Raw genomic sequence first — 21893 nt, forward strand, 5'->3', positions numbered from 1 at the left:
ATACTCACACACTCATTCCCAATCACACTTACACTCTCACAAACTCACACACACACACAGACACGAGCACTCACGCATATTGACACAGTGCCATAAACAGTCACACACCTACACACATGTAGACACACCCACAAACACACAGACACACAGACTCACACGCATTCACACTCACAATCACCCGGTCACACACACTCACACACCTGCTCACACAAACACATACAGACACACACGCAATAACACTGAAACACTGTCAAACACACTCGCACACCTACACACACAAACAAACCAACACACAAACACAGGCTCACATGCAATCACAAACACACTCACAAATAGTGACACACTCTCACCTGCACACACAGACACACTCACACCCACTCACAGACAAAAACACTCACACACAATCACACACTCGTATACACACTCTGTCCCACTAACACACCTACACACACACAAACAAACGCATCATCAAACACACACACTCACATACAGAAATCACACAGGCACTCAGACACTCCTACACTCACACACACTGTCACACACACTCACAAACACACGCAATCACACAGATTTCGGCACAATCACACACCTACACACACAGACTCACTCACACACATTCTCACACACAATCACACACACACAGTCACCCAATCGTATACACATTCACACACTCACTCCCACTCACACAACTACACACACACACTCTCACAGAGTCACATGCACTCACACCCACACTAAAACGGTCAGACACACACACCTGCACACAAAGACGCTCAGACACTCAACCACAAACACAATCACACTCAATAACACACTCGTACACACATTCCCACTCTCACTCCCACTCACACTTACACACACACTCTCACACACACACATATAATAACCACAAAGGCACTCAAAAAGACACACATACACTCAAACGCTCACACACACTCTCACACACCCACACAAAATCACGAAGACTGAGACACTGTTTCACACACTCACACACATACACACAGACACATTCACTCACATTCTCACACACAATCACAAAACTCTGACACAATCACAAACCCGTATACACACTCACACACACACAAACACTCACACAACTACACTCTCACAAACACACTCACACATTCACACACCTACACACAGAAGCACCCACATTCTCACACACATTTGCACACACACAATTACGCACCTACACATAGACACACACACATATAGACACACACACATACTCACACACAATCACACACACTCACACACAATCCCACACTTATATACACACTCACACAATCACTCCCACTCACACAACTAGAATTTCACAAAGAAACACACTCACACCCACACACACTCACAGACACATTCCCACTCACACACTCACACTGCTGCACTCACACATCTACACACACAGAGACACCAAAACACAATCACAGAATGTCACAAACACACACACTCACACACTGCCACAAGCTCTCGCACACCTACTCACACACCAACACACACAGATTCACATGCACTCACACACACTCACACAATGTCACACACACTCTCACACACCTACACACAGAAACACCCACATATTCAGACTGTCAGGCAACACACATGCACACACACACAGTCACCCACTCATATACACATTCACTCACTCACTCCCACTCACACACCTGCACTCTCACAAACACCCTAACACACTCTCACACTTACACACAGACACACACACACTCAGACAGAAATGCACTCCCACATAGACTCACACAATGTCACACACAGACCTAAACAAAAACACACTCACACACACACAAACACAATGACACACTCATATACATACTCACACACTCATTCCCAATCACACTAACACTCTCACCAACTCACACACACACACAGACACATGAGCACTCACGCGCATTGACACAGTGCCATAAACAGTCACACACCTACACACATGTAGACACACCCACAAACACACAGACACACAGACTCACACGCATTCACACTCACAATCACCCGGTCACACACACTCACACACCTGCTCACACAAACACATACAGACACACACGCAATAACACTGAAACACTGTCAAACACACTCGCACACCTACACACACAAACAAACCAACACACAAACACAGGCTCACATGCAATCACAAACACACTCACAAATAGTGACACACTCTCACCTGCACACACAGACACACTCACACCCACTCACAGACAAAAACACTCACACACAATCACACACTCGTATACACACTCTGTCCCACTAACACACCTACACACACACAAACAAACGCATCATCAAACACACACACTCACATACAGAAATCACACAGGCACTCAGACACTCCTACACTCACACACACTGTCACACACACTCACAAACACACGCAATCACACAGATTTCGGCACAATCACACACCTACACACACAGACTCACTCACACACATTCTCACACACAATCACACACACACAGTCACCCAATCGTATACACATTCACACACTCACTCCCACTCACACAACTACACACACACACTCTCACAGAGTCACATGCACTCACACCCACACTAAAACGGTCAGACACACACACCTGCACACAAAGACGCTCAGACACTCAACCACAAACACAATCACACTCAATAACACACTCGTACACACATTCCCACTCTCACTCCCACTCACACTTACAAACACACTCTCACACACACACATATAATAACCACAAAGGCACTCAAAAAGACACACATACACTCAAACGCTCACACACACTCTCACACACCCACACAAAATCACGAAGACTGAGACACTGTTTCACACACTCACACACATACACACAGACACATTCACTCACATTCTCACACACAATCACAAAACTCTGACACAATCACAAACCCGTATACACACTCACACACACACAAACACTCACACAACTACACTCTCACAAACACACTCACACATTCACACACCTACACACAGAAGCACCCACATTCTCACACACATTTGCACACACACAATTACGCACCTACACATAGACACACACACATATAGACACACACACATACTCACACACAATCACACACACTCACACACAATCCCACACTTATATACACACTCACACAATCACTCACACTCACACAACTAGAATTTCACAAAGAAACACACTCACACCCACACACACTCACAGACACATTCCCACTCACACACTCACACTGCTGCACTCACACATCTACACACACAGAGACACCAACACACAATCACAGAATGTCACAAACACACACACTCACACACTGCCACAAGCTCTCGCACACCTACTCACACACCAACACACACAGATTCACATGCACTCACACACACTCACACAATGTCACACACACTCTCACACACCTACACACAGAAACACCCACATATTCAGACTGTCAGGCAACACACATGCACACACACACAGTCACCCACTCATATACACATTCACTCACTCACTCCCACTCACACACCTGCACTCTCACAAACACCCTAACACACTCTCACACTTACACACAGACACACACACACTCAGACAGAAATGCACTCCCACATAGACTCACACAATGTCACACACAGACCTAAACAAAAACACACTCACACACACACAAACACAATGACACACTCATATACATACTCACACACTCATTCCCAATCACACTGACACTCTCACCAACTCACACACACACACAGACACATGAGCATGAGCACTCACACGCATTGACACAGTGCCATAAACAGTCACACACCTACACACATGTAGACACACCCACAAACACACAGACACACAGACTCACACTCATTCACACACACAATCACCCGGTCACACACACTCACTCACCTACTCACACAAACACTTACAGACACACACGCACTCACACTTAAACACTGTCAAACACACTCGCACACCTACACACACAAACAAACCAACACACAAACACAGGCTCACATGCAATCACAAACACACTCACAAATACTGACACACTCACACCTGCACACACAGACACACTCACACCCACTCACAGACATAAACACTCACACACAATCACACACTCGTGTACACACACTCTCCCACTGACACACCTACACACACACAAAAAAACGCATCATCAAACACACACACACTCACATACAGAAATCACACAGGCACTCAGACACTCCTACACTCACACACACTGTCACACACACTCACAAAAACACGCAATCACATAGATTTCGGCACAATCACACACCTACACACACAGACTCACTCACACACATTCTCACACACAATCACACACAAACACAATCACCCAATCGTGTACACATTCACACACTCACTCCCACTCACACAACTACACACACACACTCTCACAGTCTCATGCACTCACACCCACACTAAAACCGTCAGACCACACACCTGCACACAAAGCTCAGAAACTCACCCACAAACACAATCACACACAAAAACACACTTGTACACACACTCCCACTCTCACTCACACTCACACTTACACACACAAACACTCACACCACACATATATTAACCACAAAGGCCCTCAAAAAGAAAAACCTACACTCAAACGCTCACACACACTCTCACACACCCACACAAAATCACGAAGACTGAGACACTGTTTCACACATTCACACACATACACACAGACACCTTCACTCACATTCTCACACACAATCACAAAATCTCAGACACAATCACACACCGTATACACACTCACACACACACAAACACTCACACAACTTCACTCTCACAAACACACTCACACATTCACAGACCTACACACAGAAGCACCCACATTCTCACATACACAATTACGCACCTACACATAGACACACACACATATAGTCACACACACATACACACAATCACACACACTCACACACAAACGCACACTTATATACACACACACAATCACTCCCACACACACAAATAGTATTTCAAAAAAACACACTCACACCCACACACACTCACAGACACATTCCCACTCACACACTGCTGCACTCACACATCTACACACACAGAGACACCAACACACAATCTCAGAATGTCACAAACACACACACTCACACACTGCCACAAGCTCTCGCACACCTTTTCACACACCAACACACACAGATTCATATGCACTTACACACACTCACACAATGTCACACACACACTCACACAATGTCACACACACACTCACACAACTACACACAGAAACACCCACATATTCAGACTGTCAGGCACACACATGCACACACACAATCACCCACTCATATACACATTCAATCACTCACTGCCATTCACACACCTGCACTCTCAAAAACACCCTAACACACTCTCACACTTACTCACAGACACACACTCTCAGACAGAAATGCACTCCCACATAGACACACAATGTCACACACACCTAAACAAAAACACACTCACACACACACACAAACACAATGACACACTCATATACACACTCACACACTCATTCCCAATCACACCTACACTCTCACAAACTCACACACACACACAGACACATGAGCACTCACGCACATTGACACAGTGCCATAAAGAGTCACACACCTACACACATATAGACACACATCACAAACACACAGACACACAGACTCACACGCATTCACACACACAATCACACTGTCACACACACTCACACACCTACTCACACAAACACTTACAGACACACACGCACTAACACTCACTCAAACACTGTCAAACACACTCGCACACCTACACACACAAACAAAACAACACACAAACACAGGCTCACATGCAATCACACACACACTCACAAATAGTCACACACTCTCACCTGCACTCACAGACACACTCACACTCACTCACAGACAAAAACACACACACAATCACACACTCGTATACATACTCCCTCCCACTAACACACCTACACACACACAAACAAACGCATCATCAAACACACACACTCACATACAGAAATCACACAGGCACTCAGACAATACTACACTCACACACACTGTCACACACACTCACAAATACACGCAATCACACAGATTTCGGCACATACACACACCTACACACACAGACTCACTCACACACATTCTCACACACAATCACACACACACAATCACCCAATCGTATACTCATTCACACACTCTCTCCCACTCACACAACTACACACACACACACTCACAGAGTCACATGCACTCACACCCACACTAAAACAGTCAGACACACACACCTGCACACAAAGACGCTCAGAAACTCAACCACAAACACAATCACACACAATAACACACTTGTACACACACTCCCACACTCACTCCCAATCACACTTACACACACACACACTCACACACACATATTAACCACAAAGGCCCTCAAAAAGAAACACCTACACTCAAACGCTCACACACACTCTCACACACCCACACAAAATCACGAAGACTGAGACACTGTTTCACACACTCACACACATACACACAGACACATTCACACACATTCTCACACACAATCACAAAATCTCAGACACAATCACACACCCGTATACACACTCACACACACACAAACACTCACACAACTACACTCTCACAAACACTCACACATTGACACACCTACACACAGAAGCACCCACATTATCACACACATTTGCACAAACACAATTACGCACCTACACATAGACACACACACATATAGGCACACACACAATCACACACACTCACACACAATCGCACACTTATATACACACTCACACATTCACTCCCACTCACACAACAAAAATTTCACAAAGAAACACACTCACACCCACACACACTCACAGACCCATTCGCACTCACACACTCACACACTGCTGCACTCACTCATCTACACACACAGAGACACCAACACACATTCTCAGAATGTCTCAAACACACACTCTCACACACTGCCACAAGCTCTCGCACACCTACTCACACACCAACACACACAGATTCACTTGCACTCACACACACACTCACACAATGTCACACACACACTCACACACCTACACACAGAAACACCCACATATTCAGACTGTCAGGCACAAACATGCACACACACACAGTCACCCACTCATATACACATTCACTCACTCACTCCCACTCACACACCTGCACTCTCACAAACACCCTAACACACTCTCACCGTTACTCACAGACACACACACTCAGACAGAAATGCACTCCCACATAGACTCAAACAATGTCACACAGAGACCTAAACAAAAACACACTCACACACACACAAACACAATGACACACTCATATACATACTCACACACTCATTCCCAATCACACTTACACTCTCACAAACTCACACACACACACAGACACGAGCACTCACGCATATTGACACAGTGCCATAAACAGTCACACACCTACACACATGTAGACACACCCACAAACACACAGACACACAGACTCACACGCATTCACACTCACAATCACCCGGTCACACACACTCACACACCTGCTCACACAAACACATACAGACACACACGCAATAACACTGAAACACTGTCAAACACACTCGCACACCTACACACACAAACAAACCAACACACAAACACAGGCTCACATGCAATCACAAACACACTCACAAATAGTGACACACTCTCACCTGCACACACAGACACACTCACACCCACTCACAGACAAAAACACTCACACACAATCACACACTCGTATACACACTCTGTCCCACAAACACACCTACACACACACAAACAAACGCATCATCAAACACACACACACTCACATACAGAAATCACACAGGCACTCAGACACTCCTACACTCACACACACTGTCACACACACTCACAAACACACGCAATCACACAGATTTCGGCACAAACACACACCTACACACACAGACTCACTCACACACATTCTCACACACAATCACACACACACAATCACCCATTCGTATACACATTCACACACTCACTCCAAATCACACAACTACACACACACTCTCACAGTCACATGCACTCACACCCACACTAAAACTGTCAGAGACACACACCTGCACACAGACGCTCAGAAACTCAACCACAAACACAATCACACACAATAACACACTTGTACACACACTCCCACTCTCACTCCCACTCATACTTACACACACACACACTCACACACACATATATTAACCACAAAGTCCCTCAAAAAGAAACACCTACACTCAAACGCTCACACACACTCTCACACACCCTCACAAAATCACGAAGACTGAGACACTGTTTCACACACTCACACACATACACACAGACACATTCACTCACATTCTCACACACAATCACAGAAACTCAGACACAATCACACACCCGTATACACACTCACACACACACAAACACTCACACTACTACACTCTCACAAACACACTCACACATTCACACACCTACACACAGAATCACCCACATTTTCACACACAATTGCACACACACAATTACGCACCTACACATAGACACACACACACATTATCACACACACTCACACACAATCGCACACTCATATACACACTCACACAATCACTCCCACTCACACAACTGAAATTTCACAAAGAAACACACTCACACCCACACACACTCACAGACTCATTCGCACTCACACACTGCTGCACTCACTCATCTACACACACAGAGACACCAACACACATTCACAGAATGTCACAAATACACACACTCACACACTGCCACAAGCTCTCGCACACCTACTCACACACCAACACACACAGATTCACATGCACTCACACACACACTCACACAATGTCACACACACACTCACACACCTACACACAGAAACACAAACATATTCAGACTGTCAGGCACAAACATGCACACTCTCACAGTCACCCACTCATATACACATTCACTCACTCACTCCCACTCACACACCTGCACTCTCACAAACACCCTAACACACTCTCACCCTTACTCACAGACACACACACACTCAGACAGAAATGCACTCCCACATAGACCCACACAATGTCACACACAGACCTAAACAAAAACACACTCACACACACACAAACACAATGACACACACACATATACATACTCACACACTCATTACCAATCACACTTACACTCTCACAAACTCACACACACACACAGACACATGAGCACTCACGCACATTGACACAGTGCCATAAACAGTCACACACCTACACACATGTAGACACACCCACAAACACACAGACACACAGACTCACACGCATTCACACTCACAATCACCCGGTCACACACACTCACACACCTACTCACACAAACACCTACAGACACACACGCACTAACACTGAAACACTGTCAAACACACTCGCACACCTACACACACAAACAAACCAACACACAAACACAGGCTCACATGCAATCACAAACACACTCACAAATAGTCACACACACTCACCTGCACACACAGCCACACTCACACCCACTCAGACAAAAACACTCAAACACAATCACACACTCGTATACACACTCTCTCCCACTAACACACCTACACACACACAAACAAACGCATCATCAAACACACATACACTCACATGCAGAAATCACACAGGCACTCAGACACTCCTACACTCACACACACTGTCACACACACTCACAAACACACGCAATCACACAGACTTTGGCACAATCACACACCTACACACACAGACTCACTCACACACATTCTCACACACAATCACACACACACACAATCACCCAATCGTATACACATTCACACACTCACTCCCACTCACACAACTACACACTCACACTCTCACAGTCACATGCACTCACACCCACACTAAAAATATCAGAAACACACACCTGCACACAGACGCTCAGAAACTCAACCACAAACACAATCACACACAATAACACACTCGTACACACACTCCCACTCTCACTCACACTCACACTTACACACACACACACACTCACACACACACATATATTAACCACAAAGGCCCTCAAAAAGAAACACCTACACTCAAACGCTCACACACACTCTCACACACCCACACAAAACCACGAAGACTGAGACACTGTTTCACACACTCACACACATACACACAGACACATTCACTCACATTCTCACACACAATCACAAAAACTCAGACACAATCACACACCCGTATACACACTCACACACACACAAACACTCACACAACTACACTCTCACAAACACACTCACACATTCACACACCTACACACAGAAGCACCCACATTCTCACACACATTTGCACACACACAATTACGCACCTACACATAGACACACACACATACTCACACACAACCACACACACTCACACACAAATGCCCACTTATATACACACTCACACAATCACTCCCACTCACACAACTAGAATTTCAAAAAGTAACACACTCACACCCACACACACTCACAGACACATTCCCACTCACACACTCACACACTGCTGCACTCACACATCTACACACACCGAGACACCAACACACAATCAGAGAATGTCACAAACACACACACTCACACACTGCCACAAGCTCTCGCACACCTACTCACACACCAACACACACAGATTCACATGCACTCACACACACTCACACAATGTCACACACACACTCACACACCTACACACAGAAACACCCACATATTCAGACTGTCAGGCAACACACATGCACACACACACAGTCACCCACTCATATACACATTCACTCACTCACTCCCACTCACACACCTGCACTCTCACAAACACCCTAACACACTCTCACACTTACACACAGACACACACACACTCAGACAGAAATGCACTCCCACATAGACTCACACAATGTCACACACAGACCTAAACAAAAACACACTCACACACACACAAACACAATGACACATTCATATACATACTCACACACTCATTCCCAATCACACTTACACTCTCAACATAACACACTAAAATCAAAATTCAAATTCATACAAATCAATTCTCAAAAAACACATCAACACTCCACACAACTCACACACACACACACAGACACATGAGCACTCACGCGCATTGACACAGTGCCATAAACAGTCACACACCTACACACATGTAGACACACCCACAAACACACAGACACACAGACTCACACTCATTCACACACACAATCACCCGGTCACACACACTCTCTCACCTACTCACACAAACACTTACAGACACACACGCAATAACACTGAAACACTGTCAAACACACTTGCACACCTACACACACAAACAAACCAACACACAAACACAGGCTCACATGCAATCACAAACACACTCACAAATCTGAAACACTCACACCTGCACACACAGACACACTCACACCCACTCACAGACAAAAACACTCACACACAATCACACACTCGTATACACACTCTCTCCCACTAACACACCTACACACACACAAACAAACGCATCATCAAACACACACACACTCATATACAGAAATCACACAGGCACTCAGACACTCCTACACTCACACACACTGTCACACACACTCACAAACACACGCAATCACACAGATTTCGGCACAATCACACACCTACACACACAGAATCACTCACACACATTCTCACACACACTCACACACACACAGTCACCCAATCGTATACACATTCACACACTCACTCCCACTCACACAACTACACACACACACTCTCACAGAGTCACATGCACTCATACCCACACTAAAACAGTCAGACACACACACCTGCACACAGACGCTCAGAAACTCAACCACAAACACAATCACACACAATAACACACTCGTACACACACTCCCACTCTCACTCACACTCACACTTACACACACACACACACTCACACACACACATATATTAACCACAAAGGCCCTCAAAAAGAAACACCTACACTCAAACGCTCACACACACTCTCACACACCCACACAAAACCACGAAGACTGAGACACTGTTTCACACACTCACACACATACACACAGACACATTCACTCACATTCTCACACACAATCACAAAAACTCAGACACAATCACACACCCGTATACACACTCACACACACACAAACACTCACACAACTACACTCTCACAAACACACTCACACATTCACACACCTACACACAGAAGCACCCACATTCTCACACACATTTGCACACACACAATTACGCACCTACACATAGACACACACACATACTCACACACAACCACACACACTCACACACAAACGCCCACTTATATACACACTCACACAATCACTCCCACTCACACAACTAGAATTTCAAAAAGTAACACACTCACACCCACACACACTCACAGACACATTCCCACTCACACACTCACACACTGCTGCACTCACACATCTACACACACCGAGACACCAACACACAATCAGAGAATGTCACAAACACACACACTCACACACTGCCACAAGCTCTCGCACACCTACTCACACACCAACACACACAGATTCACATGCACTCACACACACTCACACAATGTCACACACACACTCACACACCTACACACAGAAACACCCACATATTCAGACTGTCAGGCAACACACATGCACACACACACAGTCACCCACTCATATACACATTCACTCACTCACTCCCACTCACACACCTGCACTCTCACAAACACCCTAACACACTCTCACACTTACACACAGACACACACACACTCAGACAGAAATGCACTCCCACATAGACTCACACAATGTCACACACAGACCTAAACAAAAACACACTCACACACACACAAACACAATGACACATTCATATACATACTCACACACTCATTCCCAATCACACTTACACTCTCACCAACTCACACACACACACACAGACACATGAGCACTCACGCGCATTGACACAGTGCCATAAACAGTCACACACCTACACACATGTAGACACACCCACAAACACACAGACACACAGACTCACACTCATTCACACACACAATCACCCGGTCACACACACTCTCTCACCTACTCACACAAACACTTACAGACACACACGCAATAACACTGAAACACTGTCAAACACACTTGCACACCTACACACACAAACAAACCAACACACAAACACAGGCTCACATGCAATCACAAACACACTCACAAATCTGACACACTCACACCTGCACACACAGACACACTCACACCCACTCACAGACATAAACACTCACACACAATCACACACTCGTATACACACACTCTCCCACTAACACACCTACACACACAAAAAAAACGCATCATCAAACACACACACACTCACATACAGAAATCACACAGGCACTCAGACACTCCTACACTCACACACACTGTCACACACACTCACAAAAACACGCAATCACATAGATTTCGGCACAATCACACACCTACACACACAGACTCACTCACACACATTCTCACACACAATCACACACACACACTATCACCCAATCGTGTACACATTCACACACACACTCCCACTCACACAACTACACACACACACTCTCAGAGTCTCATGCACTCACACCCACACTAAAACCGTCAGACACACACACCTGCACACAAAGCTCAGAAACTCACCCACAAACACAATCACACACAATAACACACTTTTACACACACTCCCACTCTCACTCACACTCACACTTTCACACACACACTCACACACACACATATATTAACCACAAAGGCCCTCAAAAAGAAACACCTACACTCAAACGATCACACACACTCTCACACACCCACACAAAATCACGAAGACTGAGACACTGTTTCACACATTCACACACATACACACAGACACCTTCACTCACATTCTCACACACAATCACAAAATCTCAGACACAATCACACACCGTATACACACTCACACACACACAAACACTCACACAACTTCACTCTCACAAACACACTCACACATTCACAGACCTACACACAGAAGCACCCACATTCTCACATACACAATTACGCACCTACACATAGACACACACACATATAGTCACACACACATACACACAATCACACACACTCACACACAAACGCACACTTATATACACACACACAATCACTCCCACACACACAAATAGTATTTCAAAAAAACACACTCACACCCACACACACTCACAGACACATTCCCACTCACACACTCACACACTGCTGCACTCACACATCTACACACACAGAGACACCAACACACAATCTCAGAATGTCACAAACACACACACTCACACACTGCCACAAGCTCTCACACACCTTTTCACACACCAACACACACAGATTCATATGCACTCACACACACTCACACAATGTCACACACACACTCACACAATGTCACACACACACTCACACACCTACACACAGAAACACCCACATATTGAGACTGTCAGGCACACACATGCACACACACAATCACCCACTCATATACACATTCACTCACTCACTCCCACTCACACACCTGCACTCTCACAAACACCCTAACACACTCTCACACTTACAAACAGACACACACACAGTCAGACAGAAATGCTCTCCCACATAGACTCACACAATGTCACACACACACCTAAACAAAAACACACTCACACACACACACAAACACAATGACACACTCATATACACACACACTCATTCCCAATCACACCTACACACTCACAAACTCACACACACACACAGACACATGAGCACTCACGCACATTGACACAGTGCCATAAAGACTCACACACCTACACACATATAGACACACTTCACAAACACACAGACACACAGACTCACACGCACTCACACACACAATCACACTGTCACACACACTCACACACCTACTCACACAAACACTTACAGACACACACGCACTAACACTCACTCAAACACTGTCAAACACACTCGCACACCTACACACACAAACAAAACAGCACACAAACACAGGCTCACATGCAATCACACACACACTCACAAATAGTCACACACTCACCTGCACTCACAGACACACTCACAACCACTCACAGACAAAAACACTCACACACAATCACACACTCGTATACACACTCTCTCCCACTAACACACATACACACACACAAAAAAACGCATCATCAAACACACACACTCACATACAGAAATCACACAGGCACTCAGACAATCCTACACTCACACACACTGTCACACACACTCACAAACACACGCAATCACACAGACGTCGGCACAATCACACACCTACACACACAGACTAACTCACACACATTCTCACACACACTCACACACACCCACAGTCACCCAATCGTATACACATTCACACACTCACTCCCACTCACACAACTACACACACACACTCTCACAGAGTCACATGCACTCACACACACACTAAAACCGTCAGACACACACACCTGCACACAAAGACGCTCAGAAACTCACCCACAAACACAATCACACACAATAACACACTCGTACACACACTCCCACTCTCACTCCCACTCACACTTACACACACACACACTCACACACACACATATATTAACCACAAAAGCCCTCAAAAAGAAACACCTACACTCAAACGCTCACACACACTCTCACACACCCACACAAAATCACGAAGACTGAGACACTGTTTCACACACTCACACACATACACACAGACACATTCACTCACATTCTCACACACAATCACAAAAAACTCAGACACAATCACACACCCGTATACACACACACACACAAACACTCACACAACTACACTCTCCATACACACTCACACATTCACACACCTACACACAGAATCACCCACATTTTCACACACAATTGCACACACACAATTACGCACCTACACATAGGCACACACACATATAAGCACACACACATTATCACACACACTCACACACAATCGCACACTTATATACACACTCACACAATCACTCCCACTCACACAACTGAAATTTCACAAAGAAACACACTCACACCCACACACACTCACAGACTCATTCGCACTCACACACTGCTGCACTCACTCATCTACACACACAGAGACACCAACACACATTCACAGAATATCACAAATACACACACTCACACACTGCCACAAGCTCTCGCACACCTATTCACACACCAACACACACAGATTCACATGCACTCACACACACACTCACACAATGTCACACACACACTCACACACCTACACACAGAAACACAAACATATTCAGACTGTCAGGCACAAACATGCACACACACACAGTCACCCACTCATATACACATTCACTCTCTCACTCCCACTCACACACCTGCACTCTCACAAACACCCTAACACACTCTCACCCTTACTCACAGACACACACACACTCAGACAGAAATGCACTCCCACATAGACCCACACAATGTCACACACAGACCTAAACAAAAACACACTCACACACACACAAACACAATGACACACACACATATACATACTCACACACTCATTACCAATCACACTTACACTCTCACAAACTCACACACACACACAGACACATGAGCACTCACGCACATTGACACAGTGCCATAAACAGTCACACACCTACACACATGTAGACACACCCACAAACACACAGACACACAGACTCACACGCATTCACACTCACAATCACCCGGTCACACACACTCACACACCTACTCACACAAACACCTACAGACACACACGCACTAACACTGAAACACTGTCAAACACACTCGCACACCTACACACACAAACAAACCAACACACAAACACAGGCTCACATGCAATCACAAACACACTCACAAATAGTCACACACACTCACCTGCACACACAGACACACTCACACCCACTCAGACAAAAACACTCAAACACAATCACACACTCGTATACACACTCTCTCCCACTAACACACCTACACACACACAAACAAACCCATCATCAAACACACATACACTCACATGCAGAAATCACACAGGCACTCAGACACTCCTACACTCACACACACTGTCACACACACACAAAAACACGCAATCACACAGATTTTGGCACAATCACACACCTCACACACAGACTCACTCACACACATTCTCACACACAATCACACACACACACAATCACCCAATCGTATACACATTCACACACTCACTCCCACTCACACAACTACACACTCACACTCTCACAGTCACATGCACTCACACCCACACTAAAACTGTCAGAGACACACACCTGCACACAGACGCTCAGAAACTCAACCACAAACACAATCACACACAATAACACACTTGTACACACACTCCCACTCTCACTCCCACTCATACTTACACACACACACACTCACACACACATATATTAACCACAAAGTCCCTCAAATGAAACACCTACACTCAAACGCTCACACACTCTCTCACACACCCTCACAAAATCACGAAGACTGAGACACTGTTTCACACACTCACACACATACACACAGACACATTCACTCACATTCTCACACACAATCACAAAAACTCAGACACAATCACACACCCGTATACACACTCACACAAGCACAAACACTCACACAACTACACTCTCACAAACACACTCACACATTCACACACCTACACACAGAATCACCCACATTTTCACACACAATTGCACACACACAATTACGCACCTACACATAGACACACACACACATTATCACACACACTCACACACAATCGCACACTCATATACACACTCACACAATCACTCCCACTCACACAACTGAAATTTCACAAAGAAACACAATCACACCCACACACACTCACAGACTCATTCCCACTCACACACTCACACACTGCTGCACTCACACATCTACACACACCGAGACACCAACACACAATCAGAGAATGTCACAAACACACACACTCACACACTGCCACAAGCTCTCGCACACCTACTCACACACCAACACACACAGATTCACATGCACTCACACACACACTCACACAATGTCACACACACACTCACACACCTACACACAGAAACACAAACATATTCAGACTGTCAGGCACAAACATGCACACACACACAGTCACCCACTCATATACACATTCACTCTCTCACTCCCACTCACACACCTGCACTCTCACAAACACCCTAACACACTCTCACCCTTACTCACAGACACACACACACTCAGACAGAAATGCACTCCCACATAGACCCACACAATGTCACACACAGACCTAAACAAAAACACACTCACACACACACAAACACAATGACACACACACATATACATACTCACACACTCATTACCAATCACACTTACACTCTCACAAACTCACACACACACACAGACACATGAGCACTCACGCACATTGACACAGTGCCATAAACAGTCACACACCTACACACATGTAGACACACCCACAAACACACAGACACACAGACTCACACGCATTCACACTCACAATCACCCGGTCACACACACTCACACACCTACTCACACAAACACTTACTGACACACACGCAATAACACTGAAACACTGTCAAACACACTCGCACACCTACACACACAAACAAACCAACACACAAACACAGGCTCACATGCAATCACAAACACACTCACAAATAGTGACACACTCTCATCTGCACACACAGACACACTCACACCCACTCACAGACAAAAACACTCACACACAATCACACACACGTATACACACTCTCTCCCACTAACACACCTACACACACACAAACAAACGCATCATCAAACACACACACACTCACATACAGAAATCACACAGGCACTCAGACACTACTACACTCACACACACTGTCACACACACTCACAAACACACGCAATCACACAGATTTCGGCACATACACACACCTACACACACAGATTCACTCACACACATTCTCACACACAATCACACACACACAATCACCCAATCGTATACTCATTCACACACTCTCTCCCACTCACACAACTACACACACACACACTCACAGAGTCACATGCACTCACACCCACACTAAAACAGTCAGACACACACACCTGCACACAAAGACGCTCAGAAACTCAACCACAAACACAATCACACACAATAACACACTTGTACACACACTCCCACACTCACTCCCAATCACACTTACACACACACACACTCACACACACATATTAACCACAAAGGCCCTCAAAAAGAAACACCTACACTCAAACGCTCACACACACTCTCACACACCCACACAAAATCACGAAGACTGAGACACTGTTTCACACACTCACACACATACACACAGACACATTCACACACATTCTCACACACAATCACAAAATCTCAGACACAATCACACACCCGTATACACACTCACACACACACAAACACTCACACAACTACACTCTCACAAACACTCACACATTGACACACCTACACACAGAAGCACCCACATTATCACACACATTTGCACAAACACAATTACGCACCTACACATAGACACACACACATATAGGCACACACACAATCACACACACTCACACACAATCGCACACTTATATACACACTCACACATTCACTCCCACTCACACAACAAAAATTTCACAAAGAAACACACTCACACCCACACACACTCACAGACCCATTCGCACTCACACACTCACACACTGCTGCACTCACTCATCTACACACACAGAGACACCAACACACATTCTCAGAATGTCTCAAACACACACTCTCACACACTGCCACAAGCTCTCGCACACCTACTCACACACCAACACACACAGATTCACTTGCACTCACACACACACTCACACAATGTCACACACACACTCACACACCTACACACAGAAACACCCACATATTCAGACTGTCAGGCACAAACATGCACACACACACAGTCACCCACTCATATACACATTCACTCACTCACTCCCACTCACACACCTGCACTCTCACAAACACCCTAACACACTCTCACCGTTACTCACAGACACACACACTCAGACAGAAATGCACTCCCACATAGACTCAAACAATGTCACACAGAGACCTAAACAAAAACACACTCACACACACACAAACACAATGACACACTCATATACATACTCACACACTCATTCCCAATCACACTTACACTCTCACAAACTCACACACACACACAGACACGAGCACTCACGCATATTGACACAGTGCCATAAACAGTCACACACCTACACACATGTAGACACACCCACAAACACACAGACACACAGACTCACACGCATTCACACTCACAATCACCCGGTCACACACACTCACACACCTGCTCACACAAACACATACAGACACACACGCAATAACACTGAAACACTGTCAAACACACTCGCACACCTACACACACAAACAAACCAACACACAAACACAGGCTCACATGCAATCACAAACACACTCACAAATAGTGACACACTCTCACCTGCACACACAGACACACTCACACCCACTCACAGACAAAAACACTCACACACAATCACACACTCGTATACACACTCTGTCCCACTAACACACCTACACACACACAAACAAACGCATCATCAAACACACACACTCACATACAGAAATCACACAGGCACTCAGACACTCCTACACTCACACACACTGTCACACACACTCACAAACACACGCAATCACACAGATTTCGGCACAATCACACACCTACACACACAGACTCACTCACACACATTCTCACACACAATCACACACACACAGTCACCCAATCGTATACACATTCACACACTCACTCCCACTCACACAACTACACACACACACTCTCACAGAGTCACATGCACTCACACCCACACTAAAACGGTCAGACACACACACCTGCACACAAAGACGCTCAGACACTCAACCACAAACACAATCACACTCAATAACACACTCGTACACACATTCCCACTCTCACTCCCACTCACACTTACACACACACTCTCACACACACACATATAATAACCACAAAGGCACTCAAAAAGACACACATACACTCAAACGCTCACACACACTCTCACACACCCACACAAAATCACGAAGACTGAGACACTGTTTCACACACTCACACACATACACACAGACACATTCACTCACATTCTCACACACAATCACAAAACTCTGACACAATCACAAACCCGTATACACACTCACACACACACAAACACTCACACAACTACACTCTCACAAACACACTCACACATTCACACACCTACACACAGAAGCACCCACATTCTCACACACATTTGCACACACACAATTACGCACCTACACATAGACACACACACATATAGACACACACACATACTCACACACAATCACACACACTCACACACAATCCCACACTTATATACACACTCACACAATCACTCCCACTCACACAACTAGAATTTCACAAAGAAACACACTCACACCCACACACACTCACAGACACATTCCCACTCACACACTCACACTGCTGCACTCACACATCTACACACACAGAGACACCAACACACAATCACAGAATGTCACAAACACACACACTCACACACTGCCACAAGCTCTCGCACACCTACTCACACACCAACACACACAGATTCACATGCACTCACACACACTCACACAATGTCACACACACTCTCACACACCTACACACAGAAACACCCACATATTCAGACTGTCAGGCAACACACATGCACACACACACAGTCACCCACTCATATACACATTCACTCACTCACTCCCACTCACACACCTGCACTCTCACAAACACCCTAACACACTCTCACACTTACACACAGACACACACACACTCAGACAGAAATGCACTCCCACATAGACTCACACAATGTCACACACAGACCTAAACAAAAACACACTCACACACACACAAACACAATGACACACTCATATACATACTCACACACTCATTCCCAATCACACTGACACTCTCACCAACTCACACACACACACAGACACATGAGCATGAGCACTCACACGCATTGACACAGTGCCATA

Source organism: Manis pentadactyla, chromosome 6 (genome assembly GCF_030020395.1).
Source record: "Manis pentadactyla isolate mManPen7 chromosome 6, mManPen7.hap1, whole genome shotgun sequence".
In the NCBI taxonomy this organism is placed as follows: domain Eukaryota; kingdom Metazoa; phylum Chordata; class Mammalia; order Pholidota; family Manidae; genus Manis; species Manis pentadactyla.